The 12,802-nt window shown below is 41.0% G+C and overlaps 1 protein-coding gene across 1 annotated transcript in view; it reads left to right on the forward strand.

Moving 5' to 3' along the window:
* Positions 1–6,390: 6,390 nt before the first annotated feature.
* Positions 6,391–12,802, forward strand: part of LOC139756449 (uncharacterized) — a 352,809-nt gene continuing 346,397 nt past the window's right edge. The window contains exon 1 of the transcript XR_011714348.1: positions 6,391–6,602. The gene's annotated coding sequence lies outside the window, so the exon portion shown is untranslated. The remainder of the gene's footprint in view (positions 6,603–12,802) is intronic.

Here is a 12,802-nt window from a genome sequence, read left to right on the forward strand (position 1 = left end):
AGTTTTGTGGGGCTTAGATGTGGAAAGGGAGCTGTAGTTTCGGTGCATTATACATGACAGCTAGAGACTGAGTGTGAACGAATGTGGCCTTTGTTGTCTTTTCCCAGCATTACCTCGCGAGCGTGCGGGGGTAGGGGGCTGTCATTTCATGTGTGGCGGGGTGGCGACGGGAATGGCTGAGGGCAGCAGGTATGAATTATATACATGTGTATATATATATGTATATGTCTGTGCATGTATATATATGTATAGGTTGAAATGTATAGGTATGTATATATGCGTGTGTGGACGTCTCTGTATATGCATGTGTATTTCCGTGGGTTGGGCCATTCTTTCTTGTGTTTCCTTGCGCTAACTCGCTAACGCGGGCGACAGCGACAAATTATAATAAATAAGAAAAAAAAAGAAAAAAGAAAGAAAGAAAGAAAGAAATAATATATATATATATATATATATATATATATATATATATATATATATATATATATATATATATATATATATATATATATATATATATATATATATATATGTTCTGAAAGGAGGTAAATAAAGTGCGTAAGACAAGGGAACAAATGGGAAAATCAGTGAAGGGGGCTAATGGGGAGGTGATAAAGAGTATTGGTGATGTGAGAAGGAGATGGAGTGAGTATTTTGAAAGTTGGTTGAATGTGTAGGATGAGAGAGTGGCAGATGTAGGGTGTTTTGGTCGAGGTGGTGTGCAAAGTGGGAGGGTTTGGGAGAAAGATTTGGTAAACAGAGAAGAGGTAGTAAAAGCTTTGCGGAAGACGAAAGCCGGCAAGGCAGTTGGTTTGGATGGTATTGCAGTGGAATTTATTAAAAACGGGGGTGACTGTATCCTCGATTGGTTGGTAGTTATTTAATGTATGCATGACTCATGGTAAGGTGTCTGAGGATTAATGCAATGCTTGTATAGTGCCATTGTACAAAGGCAAAGGGGATAAGAGTGAGTGCTCACATTACAGAGGTGTAAGTTTATTGAGTATTCCTGGTAAATTATATGGGAGGGTATTGATTGAGAGGGTGAAGGCATGTACAGAGCATCAGACTGGGGAAGAGCAGTGTGGTTTCAGAAGTGGTAGAGGATGTTTGGATCAGGTGTTTGCTTTGAAGAATGTATGTGAGAAATACTTAGAAAAGCAAATGGATTTGTATGTAGCATTTATGGATCTGGAGAAGGCATATAATAGAGTTGATAGAGATGCTCTGTGGAAGGTATTAAGAATATATGGTGTGGGAGGCAAGTTGTTAGAAGCAGTGAAAAGTTTTTATCGAGAATGTAAGGCATGTGTACGTGAAGGAAGAGAGGAAAGTGATTGGTTCTCAGTGAATGTAGGATTGCGGCAGGGGTGTGTGATGTCTCCATGGTTGTTTAATTTGTTTATGGATGGGGTTGTTAGGGAGGTGAATGCAAGAGTTTTGGAAAGAGGGGCAAGTATGAAGTCTGTTGGGGATGAGAGAGCTTGGGAAGTGAGTCAGTTGTTGTCCGCTGATGATACAGCGCTGGTGGCTGATTCATGTGAGAAACTGTAGAAGCTGGTGACTGAGTTTGGTAAAGCGTGTGAAAGAAGAAAGTTAAGAGTGAATGTGAATAAGAGTAAGGTTATTAGGTACAGTCGGGTTGAGGGTCAAGTCAATTGGGAGGTGAGTTTGAATGGAGAAAAACTGGAGGAAGTAAAGTGTTTTAGATATCTGGGAAGGGATCTGTCAGCGGATGGAATCATGGAAGCGCAAGTGGATCATAGGGTGGGGGAGGGGGCGAAAATCCTGGGAGCCTTGAAGAATGTGTGGAAGTCGAGAACATTATCTCGGAAAGCAAAAATGGGTATGTTTGAAGGAATAGTGGTTCCAACAATGTTGTATGGTTGCGAGGCGTGGGCTATGGATAGAGTTGTGCGCAGGAGGATGGATGTGCTGGAAATGAGATGTTTGAGGACAATGTGTGGTGTGAGGTGGTTTGATCGAGTAAGTAACGTAAGGGTAAGAGAGATGTGTGGAAATAAAAAGAGCGTGGTTGAGAGAGCAGAAGAGGGTGTTTTGAAATGGTTTGGGCACATGGAGAGAATGAGTGAGGAAAGATTGACCAAGAGGATATATGTGTCGGAGGTGGAGGGAACGAGGAGAAGTGGGAGACCAAATTGGAGGTGGAAAGATGGAGTGAAAAAGATTTTGTGTGATCGGGGCCTGAACATGCAGGAGGGTGAAAGGAGGGCAAGGAATAGAGTGAATTGGATCGATGTGGTATACTGGGGTTGACGTGCTGTCAGTGGATTGAATCAGGGCATGTGAAGCGTTTGGGGTAAACCATGGAAAGCTGTGTAGGTATGTATATTTGCATGTGTGGACGTATGTATATACATGTGTATGGGGGTGGGTTGGGCCATTTCTTTCGTCTGTTTCCTTGCGCTACCTCGCAAACGCGGGAGACAGCGACAAAGCAAAAAAAAAAAAAAAATTATATATATATATATATATATATATATATATATATATATATATATATATATATATATATATATCATCCCTGGGGATAGGGGAGAAAGAATACTTCCCACGTATTCCCTGCGTGTCGTAGAAGGCGACTAAAAGGGGAGGGAGCGGGTGGCTGGAAATCCTCCCCTCTCGTTTTTTTCAATTTTCCAAAAGAAGGAACAGAGAAGGGGGCCAGGTGAGGATGTTCCCTGAAAGGCCTATTCCTCTGTTCTTAACGCTACCTCGCTGACGTGGGAAATGGCGAATAGTACGAAAGAAAGAAAGAAAGATATATATATATATATATATCTGTGTGTGTATATATAAGTATACGTTGAGATGTATAGGTATGTATATGTGCGTGTGTGGACGTGTATGTATATACATGTGTACGTTGGATGGTTGGGCCATTCTTTCGTCTGTTTCCTTGCGCTACCTCGCTAACGCGGGAGACAGCGACAAAGTAAATAAATGAATAGATATATAGTAGCACTACTCCTGAAACAGGAGTGGTTGGAGTATGTGACAGAATGTAAGAAAATAAACTTTGGATTGGTATGGGTAAAACTGAAAGTGGCTGGAGAGAGATGGGTGATTATTGGTGCATATGCACCTGGGCATGAGAAGAAAGATCATGCGTGGCAAGTGTTTTGGGAGCAGCTGAGTGAGTGTGTCAGTAGTTTTGATGCACGAGACCGGGTTATAGTGATGGGTGATTTGATTGCAAAGGTGAGTAATGGGGCAGGTGAGGGAATAATTGATGTACATGGGGTGTTCAGTGTTGTAAATGGAAATGGTGAAGAGCTTGTAGATTTATGTGCTGAAAAAGGACTGGTGATTGGGAATACCTGGTTTAAATAGAGAGATATGCATAAGTATACGAATGTATGTAGGAGAGATGGCCAGAGAGCGTTATTGGATTAGATAGGCGCGCGAAAGAGAGACTTTTGGATTTAAAGTGCTGAGAGGTGAAACTGGAGGGATGTCTGCTCATCATCTTGTGGAGGCGAAGGTGAAAATTTGTAGAGGTTTTCAGAAAAGAAGAGAGAATGTTGGGGTGAAGAGAGTGGTTAGAGTAAGTGAGCTTGGGAAGGAGACTTGTGTGAGGAAGTACCAGGAGGGACTGAGTACAGAATGGAAAAAGGTGAGAACAAAGGACATAAGGGGAGTGGGGGAGGAATGGGATGTATTTAGGGAAGTAGTGATGGCTTGGGCAAAAGATGCCTGTGGCATGAGAAGCGTGGGAGGTGGGCAGATTAGAAAGGTTAGTGAGTAGTGGGATGAAGAAGTAAGATTATTAGTGAAAGAGAAGATTGAGGGATTTGGACGACTTTTGCAGGGAAATAATGCAAATGACTGAGAGATGTATAAAAGAAAGGGGCAGGAGGTCAAGAGATAAAAAAAGAGGGCAAATGAGAGTTGGGGTGAGAGAGTATCATTAATTTTTAGGGAGATGTTTTGGAAGGAGGTAAATAAAGTGCGTAAGACAAGGGAACAAATGGGAACTTCAGTGAAGGGGGCTAATGGGGAGGTGATAACAAGTAATGGTGATGTGAGAAGGAGATGGAGTGAGTATTTTGAAGGTCTGTTGAATGTGTTTGATAATAGAGTGTCAAATATAGTGTGTTTTGGTCGAGGTGGTGTGCAAAGTGAGAGGGTTAGGGAGAATGATGTGGTAAACAGAGAAGAGGTAGTAAAAGCTTTGCGGAAGATGAAAGCCGGTAAGACAGCGGGTTTGGATGGTATTGCAGTGGAATTTATTAAAACAGGGGGTGATCGTATTGTTGACTGGTTGGTAAGGTTATTTAATGTATGTATGACTCATGGTGAGGTGCCTGAGGATTAAAGGAATGCTTGTATAGTGCCATTGTACAAAGGCAAAGGGGATAGATGTGAGTGCTCAAATTACAGAGGTATAAGTTTGTTGAGTATTCCTGTGAAATTATATGGGAGGGTATTGATTGAGAGGGTGAAGGCATGTACAGAGTATCAGATTGGGGAAGAGAAGTGTGGTTTCAGAAGTGGTGGAGTATGTGTGGATGAGGTGTTTGCTTTGAAGAATGTTTTTGAGAAATACTTAGAAAAGCAAATGGATTTGATTGTAGCATTTATGGATCTGGAGAAGGCATATGGTAGAGTTGATAGAGATTCTCTGTGGAAGGTATTAAGAATATGTGGTGTGGGAAGCAAGTTGTTAGAAGCAGTGAAAAGTTTTTATCGATGATGTAAGGTATGTGTACGTGTAGGAAGAGAGAAAAGTGATTGGTTTGCGGCAGGGGTGCGTGATGTCTCCATGGATGTTAAATTTGTTTATGGATGGGGTTGTTAGGGAGGTGAATGCAAGAGTTTTGGAAAGAGGGGCAAGTATGCAGTCTGTTGTGGATGAGAGAGCTTGGGAAGTGAGTCAGTTGTTGTTCGCTGATGATACAACGCTGGTGGCTGATTCTAGTGAGAAACTGCAGAAGCTGGTGACTGAGTTTGGTAAAGTGTGTGAAAGAAGAAAGCTGAGATTAAATGTGTATAAGAGCAAGGTTATTAGGTACAGTAGGGTTGAGGGACAAGTCAATTGGGAGGTAAGTTTGAATGGAGAAAAACTGGAGGAAGTGAAGTGTTTTAGGTATCAGGGAGTGGATTTGGCTGCGGATGGAACCATGGAAACGGAAGTGAATCATAGGGTGTGGGAGGGGGCGAAAGTTCTGGGATCGTTGAAGAATATGTGGAAGTCGAAAACATTATCTCGGAAAGCAAAAATGGGTATGTTTGATGGAATAGTGGTTCTAACAATGTCATATGGTTGCGAGGCATGGGCTATAGATAAAGTTGTGCAGAGGAAAGTGGATGTGCTGGAAATGAGATGTTTGAGGACAATATGTTGTGTGAGGTGGTTTGATCGAGTAAGTTATAATAAGGTAAGAGAGATGTGTGGTAATAAAAAGAGTGTGGTTTAGAGAGCAGAGGAGGGTGTTTTGAAATGGTTTGATCACATGGAGAGAATGAGTGAGGAATGATTCACCAAGAGGATATATGTGTCAGAGGTGGAGGCAACGAGGAGAAGTGGAGACCAAATTGGAGGTGGAAAGATGGAGTGAAAGAGATTTTGAGTGATCAGGGCCTGAACATGCAGGAGGGTGAAAGGCGTGCAGGGAATATAGTGAATAGGAACGATGTGGTATACCAGGGTCGACGTGCTGTCAGTGGATTGAACCAGGGCGTGTGAAGCGTCCGGGGTAAACCATGGAAAGTTTTTTGGGGCCTGGATGTGGAAAGGGAGCTGTGGTTTCAGTGCATTATACGTGACAGCTAGAGACTGAGTGTGAACGAATGTGGCCTTTGTTGTCTTTTCCTTGCTCCACCTGGCGCACATGCGGGGGGAGGGGGTTGTTATTTCATGTGTGTTGGGGTGGCGATGGGATTGAATAAAGGCAGACAGTATGAATTATGTAAATATATATATATATATATATATATATATATATATATATATATATATATATATATATATATATATATATATATATATATATATATATATATATATGTGTGTGTGTGTGTGTGTGTGTATATATGTATACGTTGAGATGTATAGGTATGCATATTTGCGTGTGTGGACGTGTATGTATATACATGTGTATGTCGGTGGGTTGGGCCATTCTTTCGTCTGTTTCCTTGCGCTACCTCGCTAACGCGAGAGACAGCGACAAAGCAAAATCGATATATATATATATATATATATATATATATATATATATATATATATATATATATATATATACATTTATATTTGTATTACCTTCTGTGATGACGAAAGAAGTCCCCCTCAATTCGTTTTCTTTTCAGTGAGTTAAAAGGAAATATTTGCCGAGAGATGGCGCCCTGTCCGGGTCCGGTGGAGCGCCTCAGTGTGAGTGTATAGTGTGACGTGAGAGGTAGTGTGTACGATCACTTATGTGTGTAGTTACGGGGTTAGCTTTTATAGCCCCAACCCATACCATGGGATGAGGGAAGGAAAATTACCTCTAAGAACTATATTGCAGAATTTTATTAACCATGTGGATAGTTTAGAGGGCAAGAGGAGCGGAGGAGATGATAAGTACGAACAGGAGTTTCAGGTAAGGGAATGCCCAGACTTTGGCCACACCGCCCGCATACCTACCTTCCTACCTACCTACCTGATCTAGTTCATAGCTGTTTCTATTCGTTACTTTTCATTTTTACGTTTCTTCTGTATAGAATACAGGTACTTTTGTTTTATGTGAAATTGTTCATGGAATAAGAATTACTAAAAATCGGAAGTTGATATGTGGATATATAGTTTGGGAAAGGGTATGGCCAGTACTGTTGTAATTGTCAAATTATCATTGTGATGAACATCTTCCTGAAACATAAACACACAACGTCTATGGTTGTGAGGTGGTTTGTTTAAGGTGAGCATAATAGTGTGTGAGGCAACCCAGATTGACATGAGGTGTGAGGCTGGTGTAGGCCTCGTCGTACATCAACCTGCATGTGGCTACGGCATCTGTTTCCTGTCCAGCCAGTGTGGCACACCCTCCACCCTCTACTGGACAACATTCATCATCATCTTTAATCTCATGTCCCTTCCCACCACACCCCATCCCACCCAACCTCTTATATATATATATATATATATATATATATATATATATATATATATATATATATATATATATATATATATGTAACATCCTTAGTGGTAATGTTGATGTAATGAGAAATAGCATATTATCAATTCAATTTAACAATAATGTTGGCATTATACAGCTTTCCTAACTAAATGATCATGTTCATCATCTCAAGTACAGTATTTCTCTGAATACAAACGTGTTTGCGATGACGTATGTTACAAGTAACGTAACCAGTTTCATTGGTGCGTTTGTAAATGTGTTAAATGTTAAGGTCGAGCAGCGGTAGCCAAGTGGTTACATTGTAATGTTACAGTGAACGTGACAGTGAACTAACGAGGGAATTAAATGTCTCATTTGGCTGTTGACAGTCATGATACAAGACTTTAGTCCTCTTCCAATATTATTATACAAGGACAGTCTTATAGTAAGTTGAGGCATGCACTCACTGTCGTGTATATTTATATTATCCATGGGATAGGGGAGAAAGAACGCTTCCCACGTATTCCTTGCGTGTCGTAGAAGGCGACTAATATATATATATATATATATATATATATATATATATATATATATATATATATATATATATATATATATATATATGTGTATTTTTTAACTTTCTAAAATGGGAAACAGAAGAAGGAGTCACGCGGGGAGTGTTCATCCTCCTCAAAGGCTCAGACTGGGGTGTCTAAATGTGTGTGGATGTAACCAAGATGTGAAAAAAGGAGAGATAGGTAGTATGTTTGAGGAAAGGAACCTGGATGTTTTGGCTCTTAGTGAAACGAAGCTCAAGGGTAAAGGGGATGAGTGGTTTGGGAATGTCTTGGGAGTAAAGTCAGGGGTTAGTGAGAGGACAAGAGCAAGGGAAGGAGTAGCAGTACTCCTGAAACAGGAGTTGTGGGAGTATGTGATAGAATGTAAGAAAGTAAATTATCGATTAATATGGGTAAAACTGAAAGTTGATGGAGAGAGATGGGTGATTATTGGTGCATATGCACCTGGGCATGAGAAGAAAGATCATGAGAGGCAAGTGTTTTGGGAGCAGCTGAATGAGTGTGTTAGTGGTTTTGATGCACGAGACCGGGTTATAGTGATGGGTGATTTGAATGCAAAGGTGAATAATGTGGCAGTTGAGAGAATAATTGGTATACATGGGGTGTTCATTGTTGTAAATGGAAATGGTGAAGAGCTTGTAGATTTATGTGCTGAAAAAGGACTGGTGATTGGGAATACCAGGTTTAAAAAGCGAGATATACATAAGTATACGTATGTAAGTAGGAGAGATGTCCAGAGAGCGTTATTGGATTAAGTGTTAATTGACAGGCGCGCGAAAGAGAGACTTTTGGATGTTAATGTGCTGAGAGGTGCAGCTGGAGGGATGTCTGATCATTATCTTGTGGAGGCTAAGGTGAAGATTTGTATGGGTTTTCAGAAAAGAAGAGTGAATGTTGGGGTGAAGAGGGTGGTGAGAGTAAGTGAGCTTGGGAAGGAGACTTGTGTCAGGAAGTACCAGGAGAGACTGAGTACAGAATGGAAAAAGGTGAGAACAATGGAAGTAAGGGGAGTGGGGGAGGAATGGGATGTATTTAGGGAATCAGTGATGGATTGCGCAAAAGATGCTTGTGGCATGAGAAGAGTGGGAGGTGGGTTGATTAGAAAGGGTAGTGAGTGGTGGGATGAAGAAGTAAGATTATTAGTGGAAGAGAAGAGAGAAGCATTTGGACGATTTTTGCAGGGAAAAAATGCAATTGAGTGGGAGATGTATAAAAGAAAGAGACAGGAGGTCAAGAGAAAGATGCAAGAGGTGAAAAAGAGGGCAAATGAGAGTTGGGGTGAGAGAGTATCATTAAATTTTAGGGAGAATAAAAAGATGTTCTGGAAGGAGGTAAATAAAGTGCGTAAGACAAGGGAGCAAATGGGAACTTCAGTGAAGGGGGCCAATGGAGAGGTGATAACAAGTAGTGGTGATGTGAGAAGGAGATGGAGTGAGTATTTTGAAGGTTTGTTGAATGTGTTTGATGATAGAGTGGCAGATATAGGGTGTTTTGGTCGAGGTGGTGTGCAAATTGAGAGAGTTAGAGAAAATGATTTGGTAAACAGAGAAGAGGTAGTAAAAGCTTTGCGGAAGATGAAAGCCGTCAAGGCAGCAGGTTTGGATGGTATTGCAGTGGAATCTATTAAAAAAGGGGGTCACTGTATTATTGACTGGTTGGTAAGGTTATTTAATGTATGTATGACTCATGGTGAGGTGCCTGAGGATTGGCGGAATGCGTGCATAGTGCCATTGTACAAAGGCAAAGGGGATAAGAGTGAGTGCTCAAATTACAGAGGTATAAGTTTGTTGAGTATTCATGGTAAATTATATGGGAGGGTATTGATTGAGAGGGTGAAGGCATGTACAGAGCATCAGATTGGGGAAGAACAGTGTGGTTTCAGAAGTGGTAGAGGATGTGTGGATGAGGTGTTTGAAGAATGTATGTGAGAAATACTTAGAAAAGCAAATGGATTTTTATGTAGCATTTATGGATCTGGAGAAGGCATATGATAGAGTTGATAGAGATGTTCTGTGGAAGGTATTAAGAATATATATGGTGTGGGAGGCAAGTTGTTAGAAGCAGTGAAAAGTTTTTATCGAGGATGTAAGGCATGTGTACGTGTAGGAAGAGAGGAAAGTGATTGGTTCTCAGTGAATGTAGGTTTGCGGCAGGGGTGTGTGATGTCTCCATGGTTGTTTAATTTGTTTATGGATGAGGTTGTTAGGGAGGTGAATGCAAGAGTTTTGGAAAGAGTGGCAAGTATGAAGTCTGTTGAGGATGAGAGAGCTTGGGAAGTGAATCAGTTGTTGTTCGCTGATGATACAGCGCTGGTGACTGATTCATGTGAGAAACTGCAGAAGCTGGTGACTGAGTTTGGTAAAGTGTGTGAAAGAAGAAAGTTAAGAGTAAATGTGAATAAGAGCAAGGTTATTAGGTACAATAGGATTGAGGGTCAAGTCAATTGGGAGGTAAGTTTGAATGGAGAAAAACTGGAGGAATTAAAGTGTTTTAGATATCTGGGAAGGGATCTGGCAGCGGATGGAACCATGGAAGCGGAAGTGGATCATAGGGTGGGGGAGGGGTCGAAAATCCTGGGAGCCTTGAAGAATGTGTGGAAGTCGAGAACATTATCTCGGAAAGCAAAAATGGGTATGTTTGAAGGAATAGTGGTTCCAAAAATGTTGTATGGTTGCGAGGCGTGGGCTATGGATAGAGTTGTGCGCAGGAGGATGGATGTGCTGGAAATGAGATGTTTGAGGACAGTGTGTGGCGTGAGGTGGTTTGATCGAGTAAGTAACGTAAGGGTAAGAGAGATGTGTGGAAATAAAAAGAGCGTGGTTGAGAGAGCAGAAGAGGGATTTTTGAAATGGTTTGGGCACATGGAGAGAATGAGTGAGGAAAGATTGACCAAGAGGATATATGTGTCGGAGGTGGAGGGAACGAGGAGAAGTGGGAGACCAAATTGGAGGTGGAAAGATGGAGTGAAAAAGATTTTGTGTGATCGGGGCCTGAACATGCAGGAGGGTGAAAGGAGGGCAAGGAATAGAGTGAACTGGATCGATGTGGTATACCGGGGTTGAGGTGCTGTCAGTGGATTGAATCAGGGCATGTGAAGCGTCTGGGGTAAACTATGGAAAGCTGTGTAGGTATGTATATTTGCGTGTGTGGACGTATGTGTATACATGTGTATGGGGGTGGGTTGGGCCATTTCTTTCGTCTGTTTCCTTGCGCTACCTCGCAAACGCGGGAGACAGCGACAAAGCAAAAAAAAAGAGAGAAAATATATATATATATATATATATATATATATATATATATATATATATATATATATATATATATATATATATATGTGTGTATACATATATATATATATATATATATATATATATATATATATATATATATATATATATATATATATATATATATATATATATATATCTTTCTTTTCTTTCTTTCGTACTATTTGCCATTTCCCGCATTAGCGAGGTAGCGTTATCAACAGAGGACTGGGCCTTAGAGGGAATATCCTCACCTGGCCCCCCTCTCTGTTCCTTCCTTTGGAAAATTAAAAAAAAAAAAAAAAAAAAAAACGAGAGGGGAGGATTTCCAGCCACCCGCTCCCTCCCCTTTTAGTCGCCTTCTACGACACGCAGGGAATACGTGGGAAGTATTCTTTCTCCCCTATCCCCAGGAATATATATATATATATATATATATATATATATATATATATATATATATATATATATATATATATATATATATATATATAAAGGGGATAAAGGTCAGTGCTCAAATTACAGAGGTATATGTTTGTTTAGTATTCCTGGGAAATTATATGGGAGGGTATTGATTGAGAGAGTGAAGGCATGTACAGAGCATCAGATTGGGGAAGAACAGTGTTGTTTCAGAAGTGGTAGAGAATGTGTGGATGAGGTGTTTGCTTTGAATAATGTATGTGAGAAATACTTAGAAAAGCCAATGGATTTGTATGTAGCATTTATGGATCTGGAGAAGGCATATGATAGAGTTGATAGAGATGCTTTGTGGAATGTATGAAGAGTATATGGTGTGGGAGGCAAGTTGTTAGAAGCAGTGAAAAGTTTTTATCGAGTATGTAAGGCATGTGTACGAGAAGGTAGAGAGGAAAGTGATTGGTTCTCAGTGAATGTCGGTTTGCGGCAGGGATGCTTGATGTCTTCACGGTCGTTTAATTTGTTCATGGATGGGGTTGTTAGGGAGGTGAATGCAAGAGTTTTGGAAAGAGGGGCAAGTATGAAGTCTGTTGTGGATGAGAGAGCTTGGGAAGTGAGTCAGTTGTTGTTCGCTGATGATACATTGCTGGTGGCTGATTCTAGTGAGAAACTGCTGAAGCTGGTGACTAAGTTTGGTAAAGTGTGTGAAAGAAGAAAGCTGAGAGTAAATGTGAATAAGAGCAAAGTTATTAGGTACAGTAGGGTCGAGGGACAAGTCAACTGGGAGGTAAGTTTGAATGGAGAAAAACTGGAGGAAGTGAAGTGTTTTAGATATCAGGGAGTAGATTTTGCAGCGGATGGAACCATGGAAGCTGAAGTGTCATAGGATGGGGGAGGTGGCGAAAGTTCTGGGAGCGTTGAAAAATATGTGGAAGGCGAGAACAGTATCTCGGAAAGCAAAAATGGGTATGTTTGAAGGAATAGTGGTTCCGACAATGTTATATGGTTGCGAGGCGTGGGCTATAGATAGAGTTGTGCGGAGGGTGGATGTGCTGGAAATGAGATGTTTGAGGACAATGTGTGGTGTGAGATGGTTTGACCGAGTAAGTAATGGAAGCGTAAGAGAGATGTGTGGTAATAAAAATAGTGTGGTTGATAGAGCAGAAGGGGGTGTTTTGAAATGTTTTGGTCACATGGAGAGAATGAGTGAGGAAAGATTGACAAAGAGGATATATGTGTCAGAGGTGGAGGGAATGAGGAGAAGTGGGAGACCAAATTGGAGGTAGAAAATGGAGTGAAAAAGATTTTGAGTAATCGGGGCCAGAACATGCAGGAGGGTGAAAGGCGTGCAAGGAATAGAGTGAATTGGAACGATGTAGTACACTGGGGTCGACGTGCTGTCAGTGGATTGAACCAGGGCATG

Source organism: Panulirus ornatus, chromosome 21, assembly GCF_036320965.1.
Source record: "Panulirus ornatus isolate Po-2019 chromosome 21, ASM3632096v1, whole genome shotgun sequence".
NCBI classification, from domain to species: domain Eukaryota; kingdom Metazoa; phylum Arthropoda; class Malacostraca; order Decapoda; family Palinuridae; genus Panulirus; species Panulirus ornatus.